Source organism: Mauremys reevesii, linkage group 3 (genome assembly GCF_016161935.1).
Source record: "Mauremys reevesii isolate NIE-2019 linkage group 3, ASM1616193v1, whole genome shotgun sequence".
Lineage (NCBI taxonomy): Eukaryota > Metazoa > Chordata > Testudines > Geoemydidae > Mauremys > Mauremys reevesii.
This window is the reverse complement of record NC_052625.1, coordinates 48626181-48644604: the sequence shown is the minus strand read 5'-3', so window position 1 is coordinate 48644604 and position 18424 is coordinate 48626181. Positions and strand designations below refer to the sequence as shown.

General features: G+C 39.6%; 1 protein-coding gene across 10 annotated transcripts in view; it reads right to left on the bottom strand.

The window, feature by feature from the left end:
- Positions 1–18424, bottom strand: part of ESRRG (estrogen related receptor gamma) — a 473961-nt gene that overhangs the window by 203867 nt on the left and 251670 nt on the right. The window contains exon 2 of one of the 10 annotated variants that reach the window (XM_039530380.1): positions 964–1034. The exons of the other annotated variants lie outside the window; for them this stretch is intronic. The gene's annotated coding sequence lies outside the window, so the exon portion shown is untranslated. The remainder of the gene's footprint in view (positions 1–963; positions 1035–18424) is intronic. 10 annotated transcript variants of the gene reach the window in all.

The window sequence follows — 18424 nt, the reverse complement described above, 5'->3', positions numbered from 1 at the left end:
TTTTAGTGGGACTACTTGAACGTGGAATGCTTTGCAGCACTGACTGGGCCCTTAACATTTGAAATGTAAAACACTGACATTGTCCAGACTGCCAGCCAAATGAATTTTGAGAACACACAGGTACATACATACACAAAGTCTCTGCAGGGTTAAACAGCATCTTGTGCTTTTCCCCAGGAATGTAATACAAAGAGACTTTTTTTTTTTTGAGTTACGAACATTCAGGTTCCAGATGGGGAATTGGTTTGAGTAGGTCTAAAGAAAAGAAAATCATGTTTCACCACTGATTACACTTACCCCAAGTCTTGGAGCCCAGCCCACCTGAACATTGGAACTCGGATGAGGTTAAAGAAAGCCCTGAGAGAACACATTTGAGCTCAGGTGAGATGCTGTTCTCCACACCCAAAAGAATTTGCCACACATTCATGGCTGAAAAGTGCACGACAACTCATTCAAAAAATGTACCAGGTAGCACTAGGCACTAATGCAGTATAGCATTTCTGCAGTCACTAACGTGCTTATACAATATCGTTTCATTTGACCACTTTAACACTTTTTGACTACCATGTATTAGAATCATGTTGTTAAATACAGTGGGTCTTGCCTTTATTTGTTGTGGCTAATGCAATAAAAACAGTCACATTTTTTCTACCAGTATTAGCAAAGATGATTCAATGAGACAATATAGTCCTAATATGATATTTTTGTGGCTGGAGCTTTCCATTATTGCCTGCATTCCTGTCCCACTACCAGCCTCATTTCTATTGATCAGGCAGTTAGTCCTATTCAATTATTCAATCTCAATCAATAAATTTAGCTCTATGAGATGTAAACATTATGCTTACCATTATCCAACTTAATTCATGTGCCTGCAAATTTGGATAGATTTTGAGGTTTCTTTCTTTATAAATAAGCAAAACTAAGTTTCTGAAACTAGCCTTTACTTCTCACCAGTTCTATCACCTTTTTTAGCCTTTGCATTTCCCAGGGATTTGGTTGAACTCCGCTACATTGACAGAACTGATATTTCGTGCCTGAACAGAAAAAACAATGAATTATTTTTTATTAAATACTAGAATAGTAAATAAAGCAATGAAAGTGATAGTGCCACATCTTTAAAGGAGGCCCAATGAGTGTATATAAATGTATATATGTTGCTACTGCAAAATGCCATATATGCACTTACAAATCAGTGCCCTTCTATTGTGCCTAGCATTGAAAATTGGGTCCTGTCAATTATATTGCATGCAAGTGTATATAAACATTATATACTCAAACCTGACCATCTCCATATGGTCATCCAAGTTTTGTGTGCACAAAAAGGTAAACGTGAACAAATGTGGAAGTAAGACATGGGACACAGAAAATTAAAGGTTCAACTTCTGAGGCTAGCTCAGAGCCACTTCATAACTTTGCCACAAAGTCCAGCTTTCTCCACCTAGAACATCCAAGCCAAATGACCTCAAAATCATGTCAACATACTAATATGTTCAATATACAATACATCTTTCCCTCTTAGAACCTGAGCTTTTAGGCCTTTCTCAGCCAAAACTCACATTGGCTTCACTAGTATTTTTGCCTGAGTAAAGCCTTCAGGAATAAACCTCTAAGTTACAATTTTGAGGTTACAGGTTACAGACTTGTACTGTTTTGCAGGATATAGTCCCTCGATAGAGAATGTATCGGATATTACACTGGTAACAAATAAATTTCATCACGATCTTCAATTACACAGACAACCCCGTCAAAGACAGAAGTGATGACTCTTCGCCTGAGTTCAAATAATGCTGTCCTGTGAAATACTGAGTGTCTTCTAATGTGCTGGGCTCCTTAACTCCCATTGCTGTCAATGGCTCAAAAAGATGGCTCAGCACCTCACAAGTTTGGTCCCACCTTGGGCGAACAGATGTCCTGATTTTATAGGCAGAGTCCCAATATTAAGGACTTTGTCTTATACAGGTGCCTAAAACCCCTCCACACCCATCCCGATTTTTCACACTTGCTATCTGGTCACCCTAGCACCAACTATTTCTGGTTCATTAGCATGGGAGTGATGGTAAGGAGGTGATATTGTAGGAAAATCTGAAGCGGCTTCCATGGGAAGCTATTAGGACACCGTTGTTTACAGGAATGCAAGAATCTTTTTCGTACTGTCAGAGGTAAGAGTGAAATGCATAAACATCTTTTAGAAACAAAACATAATTAGAATTCAATCGCAACTTTTCTCAGATTGAACTCCTTGCTCTCACATCAGATTATCAGCCTTTGAGGCATTAACAAACTCTTTTCGCATTGTTAAGAGTAGTATGTATATGCTTTTGTACCATTTGTACTTGCTACATGTATGTTCAAAATGCTCTCAGTTTGTATTCAATATTGCAAACCAGCAAAATGAGAATCATTTCTCTTTCAATATATTTTCTAAATAAATCCTCTAAAACCTGATTTAGATCCTTGGATCATGCTTTGGAGCAAGGAACTGTGTTAAGAGTGTCTGAATAAAGAAAAGCATATAAGCAAATCAGAATTTTATTCTTCATTCATTGAGAAAGCTGAGATTTCAGGTGAAAGGGCTGGGTTGCCTCTCTCTTCGCATACACTGCAAAGTTCCTTCACTTTTCCTGTTTTCCTTGTAGATTTACTTGTAAATCTGGCTACAGCCACATTTGAAGTCCCGAGGTCTGACTCCTGACCTCAGTTATGTTAGCCCTTCTCTGCTGAAGAACTACCCCTTGGATCACTGACTTGCTATTATTCTATGGTTAATAGACCTGACCTATGCGATATTTTTTAATCTGGCTACAGTCCGATCTCTAAATTCTCTATTTTGAATGAATACCGATTTTGTGACATGAAGTCTGCAATATAATGAAATGCAAACAATGAAAAGGCTAAATCAGTTTACAAAAAAATCTATTTGTCAAACAGTGTGGAGATGCTCCCAATTTAGTCTGGGCAGTTCATGCAGCTCTTGATAAGGGAGTTAAAACTGAGCCGTTCCACTGAATAAAAATAAAGGCATCTGCAAAAGAGATGCGTTTGCTTTCAGAGAGTCTTTTCTGTAACCTGTAGCTAATAAAAATGAAAAACAAAATCCTGGATTCTATGGGAATTTTCTTACAACCAGGAGCACTGTTACAGAAGGCAGCAGCAAAAGCCTCCCCAGCACAGACCCCTGATGTCACATTTGCATTTCTATTCAGCTACATTGCCTGACAATGAAGCAAATGGGTCTGCCTTATCTGTACAATTCTGGACAACAGAGATTTCTAAGCCATACAAAGGAACAAGCTTAACATTCAACACTCAACACTTCCCAGTGCAGCCCCCCAAGATCCTGTGGGGAATGCAGTCACATAACCCCTGTCCACACCAAAAACTTGAACTGTCACATGTTATCAGAAAATGAACTGGTTTAAAAAAAAAAAAAAGCAAGACTTTCAAAAGATATGCCAGCCTCAGAGAAAAATATTTCCAGATCTGAAGATTTTAAAGCATTATTTCCATCAGAACTGAAAACTGGGGAGTTGCCCAAGAATGTAAAGGGGAGATTCAATACCTAGCTACTTTCCCTACTCCATTTTGACTGTTTTTAATACACCAAATTCAATAGAAATGTTAAGCCTCCCACATTGCACTAGTTTTCATTAAGGCACCTTTAGCAGCTAGTCTTGCTAACTTGTGCAAGACTCGTTTCAGTCTGAGAAAATTTCAACCTAATTCCTTCAAAATTAATATCTTCTCATTTAAAAGTTAAGAATGACTCACAAACTGTACAAGCTGAAATCTCCAGATCAAACATGTTTTATGACAGGACTTAAGCCTGTTATAATACAGGTTAGGGCTTTAAACTGCAAGAAAAAATTATAATCACACAGCTCTATAGACATTTGGACTTTATTCTGGCATTTTGTGACAAATATATACCGGCTGTATCTGGCTCCTTGGTCCACTCCCTTTCCCTATCCTCAGATCTTCTGCTCAACTGAACAGGCATTTTGTCTACACAGTCTGGAGTTCAAAGAACCCTCTCTGGGAGAGGTTTAGCCAGTGGTGTACTTGAATATACAGATTTCTAACATGGGAGAGGGGTCGGGGTGGAGAGGAAGGGTGTCGACATTGCACAGGGGTAGATGTCTTAAAGCACACTACACATTTTACCCAGCATAATGCAGTTTCAAGCTGATAGGTTAACATTTCAATTCCTGACCTAAACTGCTAGGTGATGGTACTGGGCACTAACAGATGCTCTCGCTCTCTCTCTCATGCACGTGCACACACCCACCCAAAATATTATTACTGCCAAAATAAGGCAGTCACCATTAGTGAGCAATGCAGAAGGGCTGCTTGGATTCTTAGAGCGTACTAAGCTCGTTGAAACTGCCTGCTGCTATCCCTAATTTTGATTACTTGGATGCCTGAGAAACCGCTGCCTTCTCTTCCTGTGATGCTATTGTCCTTTCACACTCTTGAGAAAGGGGACAAAGGTGTATTCTGGCTCTCCACATGCTAGTGAGAGGTCAGACACTCTTTATTATCCCTGACACAGAAAATGGCATTATTGCTGTAGATGAACTAAACCACCAGTTGTTCTGTGATACCGGACAAAACATTGCATAGCCTTGATATGCTGCAAGGGTGACAACAGGTGAAAGTGAGGATTAATTTTGCCTTCAAATGAGTGCTCACATGGCTCTGGCTGACTTAATGGGGGCCATGTGCATGCAGTGTAGGCAGGGCCGACCTTAGACATATGCAGTATATGCGGCTGCGTAGGGCACCCGAAAATTTGAGGCACCACCGGGAGCCATAGGTGCAGAATTCTCATCTTTCTGGGGGGTGCTCGACGCCCCTCCTCTGCCCCAGGCTCTGCCCCCACCACTCCACCCCTTCCCCCAAGCCTCCCACCCTGCCTCTTCCCCGCCTCCTCCCCCAAGCACACCCCCATCCCCACTTCTCCCCCTCCCTCCTGGAGCTTGAACACCACGAATCAGCTGTTCACGGCACTCCTGAAACGCTCAGAGGGAGGGGGTGGAGTTGGTAAGTGCGGGGCCGCCGGCCTGCGAGAGGTGCTTCTGCTGTTTGTGAAGCTTGGTGTGTGTCAGCAATGCGGGGAGGGTTCTTCTCAGAGACGCCCGGGGGGGGGCAAGAGGGGCAATTTGCCCCAGTCCCCGGGCCCCACAGGGGCCCCCACGAGAGTTTTTCGGGGGCCCTGGAGCAGGGTCCTTCACTCGCTCCGGGGGGCCCGGAAAACTCTTGCGGGGCCGGGCGCAGGAGCTTCTTCCGCTCCCGGTCTTCGCCGGCGGGGGGTCCTTCTGCTCCGGGGCGGAAGGACCCCTCACTGGCGAATTACCGCCGAAGCGGGACCCGCGGCCGAAGTGCCCCGAAGACCCGCGGTGGGGGCCCCCCGCCGCCGAATTACCGCTGAAGACCGGGCTGCACTTTGGCGGCGGGTCCCGCTTCAGTGGTAATTCGGCGGCGGGGGGCCCCCACCGCGGGTCTTCGGGGCACTTCAGCGGCGGGTCCCGGAATGGAAGGACCCCCCACCGCCGAAGACCCCAGGCCCCCGGAATCCTCTGGGCGGCCCTGGTTCTTCTGGGGGTCCGTGGGCCGGGGCGGTGGCTGTGAGCAAGTCGGGCATGGGGCACCAGTTTAATAATACTGCGTAGGGCCCCATAAATCCTAAGGAGGGCCTTGAGTGTACGGCAGAATTTAGTCCTTAAAGCATTACGAGTGGGGACTTTCTTGCATTATACAAAATAAAAGACATTTGTTGAAGAATAAAATGCAGAAGTTGCCAACATAAAGTGAACATTTACCAGCCGTTACCAGATTGTAGTGTTTGAAATATTATGATATCTCAGATGCCACATGGGGGTAACTGTTGGAATACACTGATTTATTCTAATGGAAACTACTGAAGATGAAAAGAGACAATACAGAGGCTTGACAGTTAAGGAAAGAGATGGTAGGTCAAACATTTTATGTCGATTTGTCCAAGGACAACATGGATCTCAAGTTGGTTTACACAATAAGGTTAAGTGGTCACCACCCAAATTAAAATTAGTCTCCGGCCTCAGCTCCCTTGTAAATGCCATTGTTCAGAATTTGCACCTTAAACTATGCATTGCTTAGTGCATACATAATTTCTCTATATATGGTATTTCTAATGTACCTATCACTGTGGTTTCTAGTTGGTCATCACATACATTATTTGTGAAGTACAGTACTCAGCATGACCAGAGGAAGAATTCAACTAATTAATGAGCCCTGCAGGCAAAACATCATTTCTTGTGTTCTTTGGGGCATTTACAGGGTAAGTTTTTATTTTCAGCATCAGGTCAGTATCTGATATGTTGGTCTGTCAATGGATCCAGGACTTTTAGGAGCAGGTCAAGAGCCTACTGAACAAGCAATAAATTAAAATTCAGTTGCCTATGCCACCATGCCAAACAACATGTTATTCCTTTGTCTGCTGCCTGATAAAAAAGAATTGTTCAAGACAATCTGACTTTCTGAAAATATGCCCATTGTAAGGCCACTTAGGTCAGTGAAATTTGTGCTGATTGACTGGCTACTATAAGCATAAATTAAAGGCGCAGCTTTCAATTGTGTATCCAATCTTTCCAATACAGAAAAATATTCTGAAAGGTAAAATAGATGTGACTTGTTTGATTAGCTTAATTCCTTTCCTTTTGTTACCTTCTTCCTTCCCTTTTTTAAACATTGCCTGGCACATTTTTCCTTTGAAACTAGGAATTTTTTCAACAAGTGCCCCAAACCAAAGCACAAGTATTCTGGCTTTTATGTAATCTGAAAGGGAGCCACATCGAGATAGTATCTGTAAAGATCACCTCATCATCTGTGTTTCCAGCAATATGTGTTGTATTACTATCCAATGGCCCGTCTGGTAAGAAGTTTGTCCCACCCTCCATCTGTTCTTCTTGCTGGCCCACTGCCACATCAACCTCAGTGCTTCACAGTCTTTCTTCAAGATGTCATTCAACGTGGTTTGCTACCATACCCATTTGTTTCTCTCTCCGTGTGAGATCAAGCATACATCTTTCTATCTTTCTCTCTCCAGCCTTTAGCTTCTGCTCCATCTTCTTAGTAAGTGTCTATGTTTCTGCTCCATTTATCATAGCTGGCAGTATGAACTACGCAGGTGTCAAGAAAAGCAAGAGAGAGTTCACTCTTCATGATATTGCCTTTCCAGCCTCCTTATGGCTCACCATCCAGTCTCAGCTCTTAACTTTAAACTACATGGTTAGAATAGTGTGAATCAGTTCCAAATAAGTCACTTTAAGGTGAATTAAGGTACATAATGATAACAATGCTACTTTAAAGTCAATAGACACTTCTTCAGCCTCACTCGCACCTCTTTCTGTATTCATTTTTCTTCCCTTTTGTTTACTTCCTGAGTTTTGTTGCTGTTAACATTATAGCATTTTATACTTGCTGCCAAAAAGTGCATTCAATCCATAACAATGCTAGAAGTAATGCATACTTACATAACTTTGTACTTTTGCACAAAACTTGGTTTACACAACTGTTTCTCATTTGCATATTATTATAGACACATGCTTAACAACTAATTCCATTTGCAAAAAATGTGTCTTGGATCCACAATGCTGATAATTCAGAACCAAGGCTGCCAAACGGGCCCAAATTCTGCCCTCAGTTACATTGAATTCCTCTGGATTGCTGCAGGGTGGTCGAGGGCAGAACTTGACCCACTGCCTCTAAGTAACTTAACATATCTAAGGAATTTGCCTCACATGGGACCCAATCACAAGAAAACTAGATGCTCACTACCACACAAAATCAGGCCTACTATATTCAAGAGCACACACTGACTATCATAATTCAGCTCCACAAATAAAAGATTCTGGGCCACATGATGATGCTGGAGAAGCAGGTTCAACTCAACAGTTACACCACAGCAAAATTCAAGCTTACATCATCTGTTATAACTAGGCACTACTGGGGTAATTCAATAGTGAGATTCAGCATTTAAATGCTGAATTCCCTTGCAGCTCCCAATTACTCTGGACAGTAATCAGAGGTTTTTTAAAAAGCTTTGAAAAATCCTTTTTGACCTGACAGATCTCATCTCAGTTGAAAACTTCAAATCCCTGAGAACTGTTACCATATGCCACCACAGTGAAGACTCTAGGACTCTGAAATCAACGTACTAATTGACTGTATACATGTGCATCAAACAAACATGCCAAAAATCCTTGTAAAATGTAAACTGAAAACACAATGAGAACGCATGTGCTCTGAATAGCCTGCCTGAACAAAATGCTGCAGTTGAGTGGACTGGCTGGCTCAGAGTATTGGTAATAGGCATGTTGCTTTTCAGTTCTAGGTCTCCCATTCAACTTCTGATCTCTACTGACCTGGTCAAAAGTCCCTGTCATTTGATAGTGCTTTGGAGGTTGAATAAAATTAATTGGTAATCTCAGATGAATTCCTATCAGATGTTTTCACATTACAAAAAACTCTTGACAGTGTCCACAGTAATGCTGAAGAATGAATAGGCATGGAGTCTGAACTACTATCTCCCCCCTACAAGTGGTACTTACCTGGAAAATAAAAATTACAGCATATCCTCAAAATTATGGTATGTTCCAATATTATCAAAACCACTGCCACCCCTACCCCGCACTCACACACCCACTTTTAAAAAAATTGAAAAAATGTGGTTTTTGTTCCTTACTACAATTTAAAACTTGTAGTGTACACATTACTTTGCTGTGGATGAGCTACTGAGTGTGACTGTATCGTTTTTTCATTTGGGTGGGAAGGAGTGGCAAATGCCCTTAATTTCTCAAGCTTTTCTTTGTATCAAACTAGAAATTTATAGCCATACAGAAGAGGCTGTTGGAAAAACTGGCCTGCCAAACTCTTATGGAATATGGTATCCAGTTCTGGTGTCCACACTTCAAAAGGATGTTGGCAAATTGAAGAGTTTAGAAAAGAGCTACAAGAATGATTTGAGGTCTGGAAAACATGCCTAACAGTGAGAGACTAAAATAGCTCAATCTATTTTGTTAATCCAAGAGAAAATTAAGAGGTGACTTGATCATGGTCCACACGATCCCCCTGAAGAGGGAGAGATTTCAGCTAGTCGATGGCTCTTTAATCTAGCAGAAAAGGGTATAACGAGATCTGATGGTTGGAAGCGGAAGCTAGACATATTTAGAGTAGAAGTTAAGTGCATTTTTTTAACAATGAGAGTAATTAACCAGTGGGACAATTTACCGAGGGATGTGGTAGATTCTCCATCACTTGAAATCAAGATTAGGTATCTTTCTTAAAGATATGCTATAACTCAAACAGGAGTTATGGGCCTGGTGCCGAAATAACTGGCTAAAATTCTATGGCCTGTGTTATGCAGGTCAGATTAGATGAGTATAATGGCCCCTTCTGGCCTTAATGAATCTATACTGTACTGAATTACACATACCCAGCTTCAAAATTAGTCATTTTGATTATTCCATATTACAAAGGATTGAACCTATGCATACTCTGCCTTAGCTTCCTCCAAGTTCCTATCTAGCATTAGCATTACAAAAATATTTAACATAATAATTGCAAAATAGACCATATGGACAAAATGTCTCCCACTTGCTGCACCAGGCAACTGTTGCTATCAATTCCATTCTATAGAAATTGTTTGAATTGATTTCTTAACCAACACTATACATTCTACAAAGTGAGCCTGTAAACTGCACACTGACTGACAGCCCTATCCTGAAACCATCCACCCATGAGTGGTCTTTTCCTGTACAAATAGTTCCATGGAAGCCAACAGATCTACTGATGCGAAGCAGGACGTAAGAATCAGGCCCCAAATAATAAAGTTCAGTTTTTCTCCTTGCAAAATGTTTTATATCAGCAAATTCCTGTATTCTTCCAACACTGTAAATATCATGCAAGTACAATCCGAGGTTCTAATTCAAACCTTCAGACAGTGCTTTCCTTAGAATTCCACTCCTTTGCCAAAAGGAACTAAAAGTACGTTGCCTTCCTCTAAAATCAGCAATATCCTTACTGCTTAATTTGAGGCAGCTACACAATATCCTGCATTTACTCAGAGAAAATAGTAAAAAAATAAAATTGCTTAAAATAAGATTGGAGCCATTTTAGCCAAATTTCTAGCAATGTCTCTTCCACCCAGTAAAAATTCATGAGAGGAAAGAATGTTGTCAGCAGGGAGTGGGTCAAGGTTACGGCTATAAAGAAGGCCAAAGTGGCAGGGTAAGACTATACAAGGAATGGGTAACACAGCATAGTGGGCAACACACTGCAAATCATGAACAATGGCAGATCACAGTGATATAATGAAGGAATGTATCTCACACCCTGGCAGCCAAGGACAGCACAAGACAATGACCCATCCAATTATCTCTATTCTTATTTTATTCTTCATCCTTCAGTCAACTATTTCAAGCACGGGAAGCACCCTCTTAAATCAATCTTACGTTCATTCCGTATATGCCTTTATAGGTATGCTCATTTTATTCTAGTCCACTCTGTGTCTGGCACTATAGAGAAGAACAAATTAATGTGAGTATAAAAGTCTAGCAGACTCTGTCTGCAAGATGCTAACACATATTTTCCATTTTCTCCCCTTTACAGAAGTTCCATTAACCATCCTCTGTCGCAAACTGCTATTTAGTAACCAGTGCCATCATGTGCAGTGAGGCAAATCATACCCTATTGACCAATGCTACACATTTGTTTGTGTTGTCTCTCTGGTTCGACAAGTCTGTACCAATGGCACCTGTTAAAGCTGCTTCAACTAAGCTGTTCTGCATTTGTCTGGCTGGATTTGGACTTCCTGGATCCCTGACTGAATACAACGTGATTAGAAAGACCAGTGTTTGGCAACAAGCACAGTGGGGAGTACACTGTGTATTGGTATACAAGAGCACAATGTGTTCTTCATAACATCACTAAGGGAGCATGCTGCTAGAATCTCTGTGCTGTTGAGATCAAAATGGTCTCCTTTGTTGTCAGCTGTTTAATAGCAGCTGTTTAATGTAATTCCAAATGATCTGCTTGAATGAAGTTGTCATTCTTACAATTCACTTTAATATAGTAAAAAAAACCCAGTTCGGCCACATTATTTTTCTATTGTTCTTTTGAAAAGTTACACATTCTTATGCTTCCCTGAGCCTGCCAAAGTAATAAAATCTTCTGTTATTCTTTAAAACAAAGACAAACAAAGATTGTTATATAATAAATGAATAAAAAGAAAGATAGGGTCAAATATAAATTTCAAAATATTTTCTTTACAGGTACTTTAAATATAAAGCTTTGGCTACAAATACCATCCTTACCTCATAAAATATAGAAGGCACCAAAAAGTGAACTTGCCCAGAAGTATATAAGAGAGAGAGAGAGAGAGAGTGTGTGTGTGTGTGTGTGTGTGTGTGTGCGTGCATTTTCCTATAATTTAAATTGTTTGTATTATATTTCATAAAACAAAAAAGTTGACAACATATTGATATGGTACATAAACATTTATATTCTTATTTATTAAACAGTGTAAATTACATAGATATTCTGTGATAGATTTTGACAAAAATAATGCTATTTGATACTATGACAGATAATACAGGACCTAATCTTTAAAAATATTTGCAGTTCTCTGATGAACAATAGAGGGCACTAATGCTTCTAATCTGGCAAAAGCATCACATATCAGACAGAACAAAATAGCAATACTACTTGTAGCATACAAACGCCATCATCTATGATAAATATGTATTGTAGAGAGAGGATTTCTGTCCATCTCTTAAAAAAAAAATCTCTTTCTCCTTTAAATTTCCTTATTCGGGCATAGAAAGTAGGATGTGATAACAACATACGAATACTTGCAGCTTTTCAAAGCGGCATTTTCTTTTATTCCTTGCATAAAGCAGAAGTCACTTTTCCTCATATGGAGATTTCTTCTGAGCATTTTCTCACCTAATTCTTGGCTATGTATCCATCGCTCTGTACACCCATTTAAAGATAAACCAATTCCATTGAATATTGCTGATAAGTGCAGTAGGCAAGGGCCACTTAACACGTGTGGCACATGTTCCTAGCAAACTGATATAGAAATAATGGCTAACAAATGTTGGAAATTGAAAGGCATCTGGGTGCTACTTGAAAGCAAAGTTTTGAATTCTGCTCTTCATTACAAAGACTTATTTTAGCTTTTTACATAGCTCTAATATTTTAAATAGTTTCACCTGTCTGAAAGGTGATGCAGCATTCCTTTCCCTGAAGTGCTTTCAATAAGAGATGCATGCATATCAAATGTCTTGGAAAAGTTCTACACCTTTAACTGTTTTCTCTCCATAAAAGTTAAAATCAACCAGTCAGAAAACACTTCATCATTTTGCACAGAATAGTTCCCAAGAACATAAAACTTCATTAGCACTGCTAGTAGCTGAGCATCATCTACCCTTTTAAAATGCTTACCAGTCTTTCTCATTGCTATTCAAAGCAGCAGATTTATTTCTCAGCTCCGGAGATTGAAATTTTGGCAAGACAGATTTAAAATGTACCGAACACCAACTAATGGATTGTTTTTTCTTAGGCTTTGAACATGTTTAAAAGGAAAAAAAGGGCAACATATCTCTCTAAAACCAGTAAAGCTCTTCTATTTAGAAACCATGAATTCAGGATGACCGTTACCTAAACATAACAAATATTAATATGGTTTGGTGCTCCAGTCCTAGCATATATTGTGAGTGAAAAGCCAACCACATATCCACGCTGGTTCTACACATGCAGAAAAATCTGCAACGTTGTCATTAATTTTTGACTTCCCAACTTCCGAACCCTTGTGCCTGGTTTTCAGAGGTACAAAGCAGTGATATTAGATAAAACCATTCTGCATCTTATTTGAGTGAACTGAAAGAGTTTTAAATTGATGTAAATGTGTGCTGTGGGACTCTGAAAGTCAGACACAACTCAACACCAAGATACACAAAATTAGTAAAAACATCTGAAAATGTTGGCCTTAACCAGCATGAAATCTTTCAACAGTTTGATATATTTTGTTCCAGTAGTTTTATTTGCTCCCATACTATGGTCTGGAAAAGACCATGCTGACACTGGACAACCATTTTTAATATTGAATGCATTGAAATCAATGGTAGTCCCAGCCTATAACCCTCTCTATGGCCTGATCCAAAGTTCTCTGAAGTGAGGAGGGAGTTTCTTCATGGAGTTCAGTGGGCTTTGGATCAGGCCTTACGTGTTTTTTAATTTGATTTTTGGGGCATGCAGGAGATTGGCTTTGATGTGGTTCTCTTAAGCAGTAGTAAGAGACCATTAGAAGCTACTTTGTAAAATACAAGTCACCAGGAGGAGGGATCATCTGACAGTTATTTTTCCAGTTACTCTCAATAGTATTATTACACTGAAACAGGGCCACTCTGGTGGAAGGCATGGCAGATAACCAGTACATGAACAGAATTCTGGCCAGGGAGACATAGGCAAATTCCTATTCTTATGAAAAGTGTGCAGAGTAGACTGAGCCTCTGTTTTTGAGATCTCATCTGTCAGGCCAACACATAGAAAAACTGCAAAATACTCAGTGCAGGCCAACAAGTGTAAAGGAAGCTTTCTCTCAAAGGAAATATGTTGGATAATTAGCAACATGGAAACATTGGAAAATTAAAAAAAAGAGATTAAAGGAGAGCAGCTAGCCTATGGAAGGCTGTATTTTAAAGAGAGATGTTGGGCAATTCAAACACACTGCTGCTTTATTACAGGGTTAGCAGCTCTATATCGGTGTTAAATCCATGGATAAAACAAAGAGAAAAAATATCACATAAAAGCCGAAGTTTCTACCACTTGTCCATGCATCATAAATTTTCCCTGCCTGGCCTTCAGCAGCTCAGTGATGACGGCTATCACTATTATTATACTGTATGTCATTTGGCTGTCTTGCAGTTGTTGCTTGGAGCCTTACACAGGTCAGAAACTATGCTGGTTTTAGTATTACTCTTTCCCCTTAAGTCATAAGTACTCTAAGAAAGTAATTTTATCACAAAACTGCTGGGAACATAAAAATGTAGATTCCAAATATTTTGAAGGACACATGAGATGACTCATCTCTGCCACTTGACCCCATCCCTGCATTTCCCCCAAGGTGTTGTCCACCACTTCGACATACAGACTGACTGTCTTCTCCCATCTCAGTCACTGTCTCCTTCAACATTATCTTCCCTTCACTCACCAGGTTAGAGACTACTGGATGCAAAGTGATCCAGAGGCCACACTGATACAGGTATTAGAAATCTCCAGTTCCTGTTATTTGACTCTACAAATATTTTGTAAATATTGGTCAGTTCGGTTCTCCATCACACCAGTGTAAATTTGGACTTTGAAAGAGTTGACTTCAATAGAGTCATACCAGTGTAAGGGCCTGATCCAAAAACTAACAAAGTCAAAGGGAGCCTTTCCCAAGCAACAATCCCAGCAAGATCATTTTTATTCCTTGGGCCTGCCAGTAGCAGCCACCAAAATACCTAGGAAATGTGTAAATCCCATCTCAACTACAGCTACTCACAACAGCTTAAAATACAATCACACATTAGCAACTTTAAAAAGCCACCCAAAAGTCATGGTAATTTTTAGTCCTTTGTATTAGAAGGAAGTGGTATGGAAGGGATTTAAATTCTTAAAAACAAACTGATATTGCCAAATACAAGGACATTACTCATTGATCTTATTGCAGGAAATACATTTGTCACTAATTTTATTGTCTTTATTGGACTTACTCTTCAACATTTTCTGCTACCAACTTTTCTCTTCTTTTTTTAAAGGAGCAATAACATAACTAGTCTTGAACATATGGATAAATGATGGAAGCAAAGGTAAACTCCGCAAAGTGTCTCTCAATCCTGAGCTGGGTGGACATCAGACCTATGACTACTTATGCAGCCTGCACTTGGGGTGATCACAATATTTTTTGCTCTTAAGTTCTCAGATTGATTAGGCTACGGCTATACTACAGAGCTTACAGCAGCTAGTGCAGATGCTCTAAGCCAATGGGAGAGAGCTCTCCTGTTGACTTAATGACTCCAGCCCACTTGAGCAGCAGTAGCTATGTTGGCAGGATAATCTCTCCCACCGATATAGCACTGGCCACACCGGCACTTAGGTCAATGTAATTTATGTCACTCAGGGGGATGGCTTATTCACACCTCTGAGCGACATAAGGTATACCAACTTAAAAGTGTAGCCATAGCCTCAATAAGGATGCCTCCTTCAGAAGGGAAAAGACAGAGTGAACGAAGATAGACCTTTACAACGCAAAGATACTGTATTCATCAATCCTATTCATCCTATTCAATTTATTCATAAATGATCTGGAGAAAGGGGTAAACAGTGAGGTGGCAAAGTTTGCAGATGTTACTAAACTGCTCAAGATAGTTAAGACCAAAGCAGATTGTGAAGAACTTCAAAAAGATCTCACAAAACTAAGTGATTGGGCAACAAAATGGCAAATGAAATTTAATGTGGATAAATGTAAAGTAATGCACATTGGAAAAAATAACCCCAACTATACATACAACATGATGGGGGCTAATTTAGCTACAACGAGTCAGGAAAAAAATCTTGGAGTCATCGTGGATAGTTTTCTGAAGATGTCCACGCAGTGTGCAGAGGTGGTCAAAAAAACAAACAGGATGTTAGGAATCATTAAAAGGGGATAGAAAATAAGACTGAGAATATATTATTGCCCTTATATAAATCCATGGTAAGCCCACATCTCGAATACTGTGTACAGATGTGGTCTCCTCACCTCAAAAAAGATATTCTAGCACTAGAAAAGGTTCAGAAAAGGGCAACTAAAATGATTAGGGGTTTGGAGAGGGTCCCATACGAGGAAAGATTAAAGAGGCTAGGACTCTTCAGCTTGGAAAAGAGAAGACTAAGGGGGGATATGATAGAGGTATATAAAATCATGAGTGATGTCGAGAAAGTGGATAAGGAAAAGTTATTTACTTATTCCCATAATACAAGAACTAGGGGTCACCAAATGAAATTAATAGGCAGCAGATTTAAAACAAATAAACGGAAGTTCTTCTTCACGCAGCGCACAGTCAACTTGTGGAACTCCTTACCTGAGGAGGTTGTGAAGGCTAGGACTATAACAATGTTTAAAAGGGGACTGGATAAATTCATGGTGGCTAAGTCCATAAATGGCTATTAGCTAGGATGGGTAAGAATGGTGTCCCTAGCCTCTGTTCGTCAGAGGATGGAGATGGATGGCAGGAGAGAATCACTTGATCATTGCCTGTTAGGTTCACTCCCTCTGGGGCACCTGGCATTGGCCACTGTCGGTAGATAGATACTGGGCTAGATGGACCTTTGGTCTGACCCGGTACGGCCATTCTTATGTTCTTATGTTATGTTCTTATGTATTACTTAAGTCAGGTGGTCGGTACTAGTTGAGCTCTGTAGCAATAAGACTTGCAGCACTGTACTGGGAAGGGTATTTTAGATTTCACGTATCCTAAAAGCAACTGTAAGTTTTCAAAAGTAGAAGCAAGACATCCTTAGAGTCAAAAGTACTCTTCTACCGTCTTTCTAGTTATACATTTCAAAGATATATAATAAATATTCTAATAGATATTATGAGCTCCTGATGCCTGAGCCTTCTGTGGTTTGGTGAAATCTACAACAAACACAGAAGAATGTTGCAACCTGGAAAGTTATAAATATTCCTGCCTTTGAAACCACAAGTCTATACCCAAAAATGTTTTTTTTTTTTACAGGAACACTAACGTCTTATATATCCATAATCTGAATCCATGAGATCAATCTGAAAACCTTTACTCTCAGGAGTAGTCCCATCAGTGTCCCAAGCAGGACAACTCACATAAATGATAGCTAAAGATTTGGTTCCATATTAGCCAAAACCATGTCTGAAAGTTTAAAAAGTGCAAGTTAAACTTAGTCCATGCTAGCAGGGTGCTAACTCAGTAATGCTTGACAGACTAGGCAGGGATGAACCATGTTGTAAACCGTTTTACAAAACCGTGCAATGTACTGGGTGCAGAGGCTGTTTATAGCACATTTAAACATGGTGTTGCTTAACCGAATTTGAGCTTAAGACAAGACCTTATGACAGAAGATTTACAGTGGAATAAAACATATCATGCAAAAACCAAAACAAATAAAACCCAACAAAATCTCCACCATTCCAAATGAAAGCCGAAAGGACTATGCAAAACCCTAGTGTGCATGAAACAGCTTCTTTGATACTTACAGAAAGGTTGTCTTTTTCACTTTTAAAAGCACATTATTCTAACTTATTTATTAATTCAGATGGTAAGTCTTTATTAGAAAGATTTCCCCTTCTTCTAAACACCAATTTTATCTGCTTTGGCAGAAAACGGAATGATTTAGTATTTTTGTTGCTGGTTATTTATAAGATATCTACTCTAGATTAGTCCTGCTTGAATGGCATCATAAATGGCTCCATTCCCCAGCAGTAGTCTACTTCAGATGGGATCCTGACAACCTCTACTTAGTATGTCTTTCATAGTACACAATGAAGTGTAAAACTGCTGTGAAAAAGCCTGTGTTTCAAAACAAACCATCTCTGTAATAAGCACTTAAAATGCGTTTCATTAATATATTTCTTTGTGTATAAAACAAAAGCTTAATGCTAAAACCAGGCCTTCGACAGTTTTTGATTTAAAAAAACCAACACATTCCCTCAGCTTTCAGAAGGTCCATATTAAATTATTTGAAATAAAATGTGAAAATGAGGCTCACACAAGGTTTTATTTTTCCCCATCACTGCTTAATAATGTGGGGTTTTCAACCAAAAAAGACTAAAGTACAATCAAAATCCAAAGTGGAAATCCTAAATTAGTAAATATTGAATTTAACTACTTCTATATCTCAGGTATTAGCAAATACCTTTGGTCTACAGAGATACAGCCCCTTCTAATCCTTATCTGAATTTGCAATTAAGACTTCAGAGCTACAGATATCTGTATACAGCTCTGTACACAGCTCTGCTCTCTTATTTTTAAACGATTGGACCCAAATCAAGTCAGTCTTCAAATACATTGAAAAGTAAATGTCTGATGTCTAACTGAACTAATAGATAACACTTTTTAATACTGTTAATGCTTAGTGTGCACTGCAGACAGACAGGAGCAAAGAGAGAGGGCACAGAATAAAAATGGCATAGAAAACCTTGTCATTATAATATCACTCCGCAGTTCCTTGGTATAACGATAGAACCGTGCAAATATTTACAAATTATTTGCCAAATAAAAAAATCTAAATGTGTTTGGAGTTAGCTTCCTATTCTCGTCCACTAATTGTCACTTCCAATAGGACATGCTAAGAGCCTCAAAATGAAGCACTTATGAGTTTTCTTTTC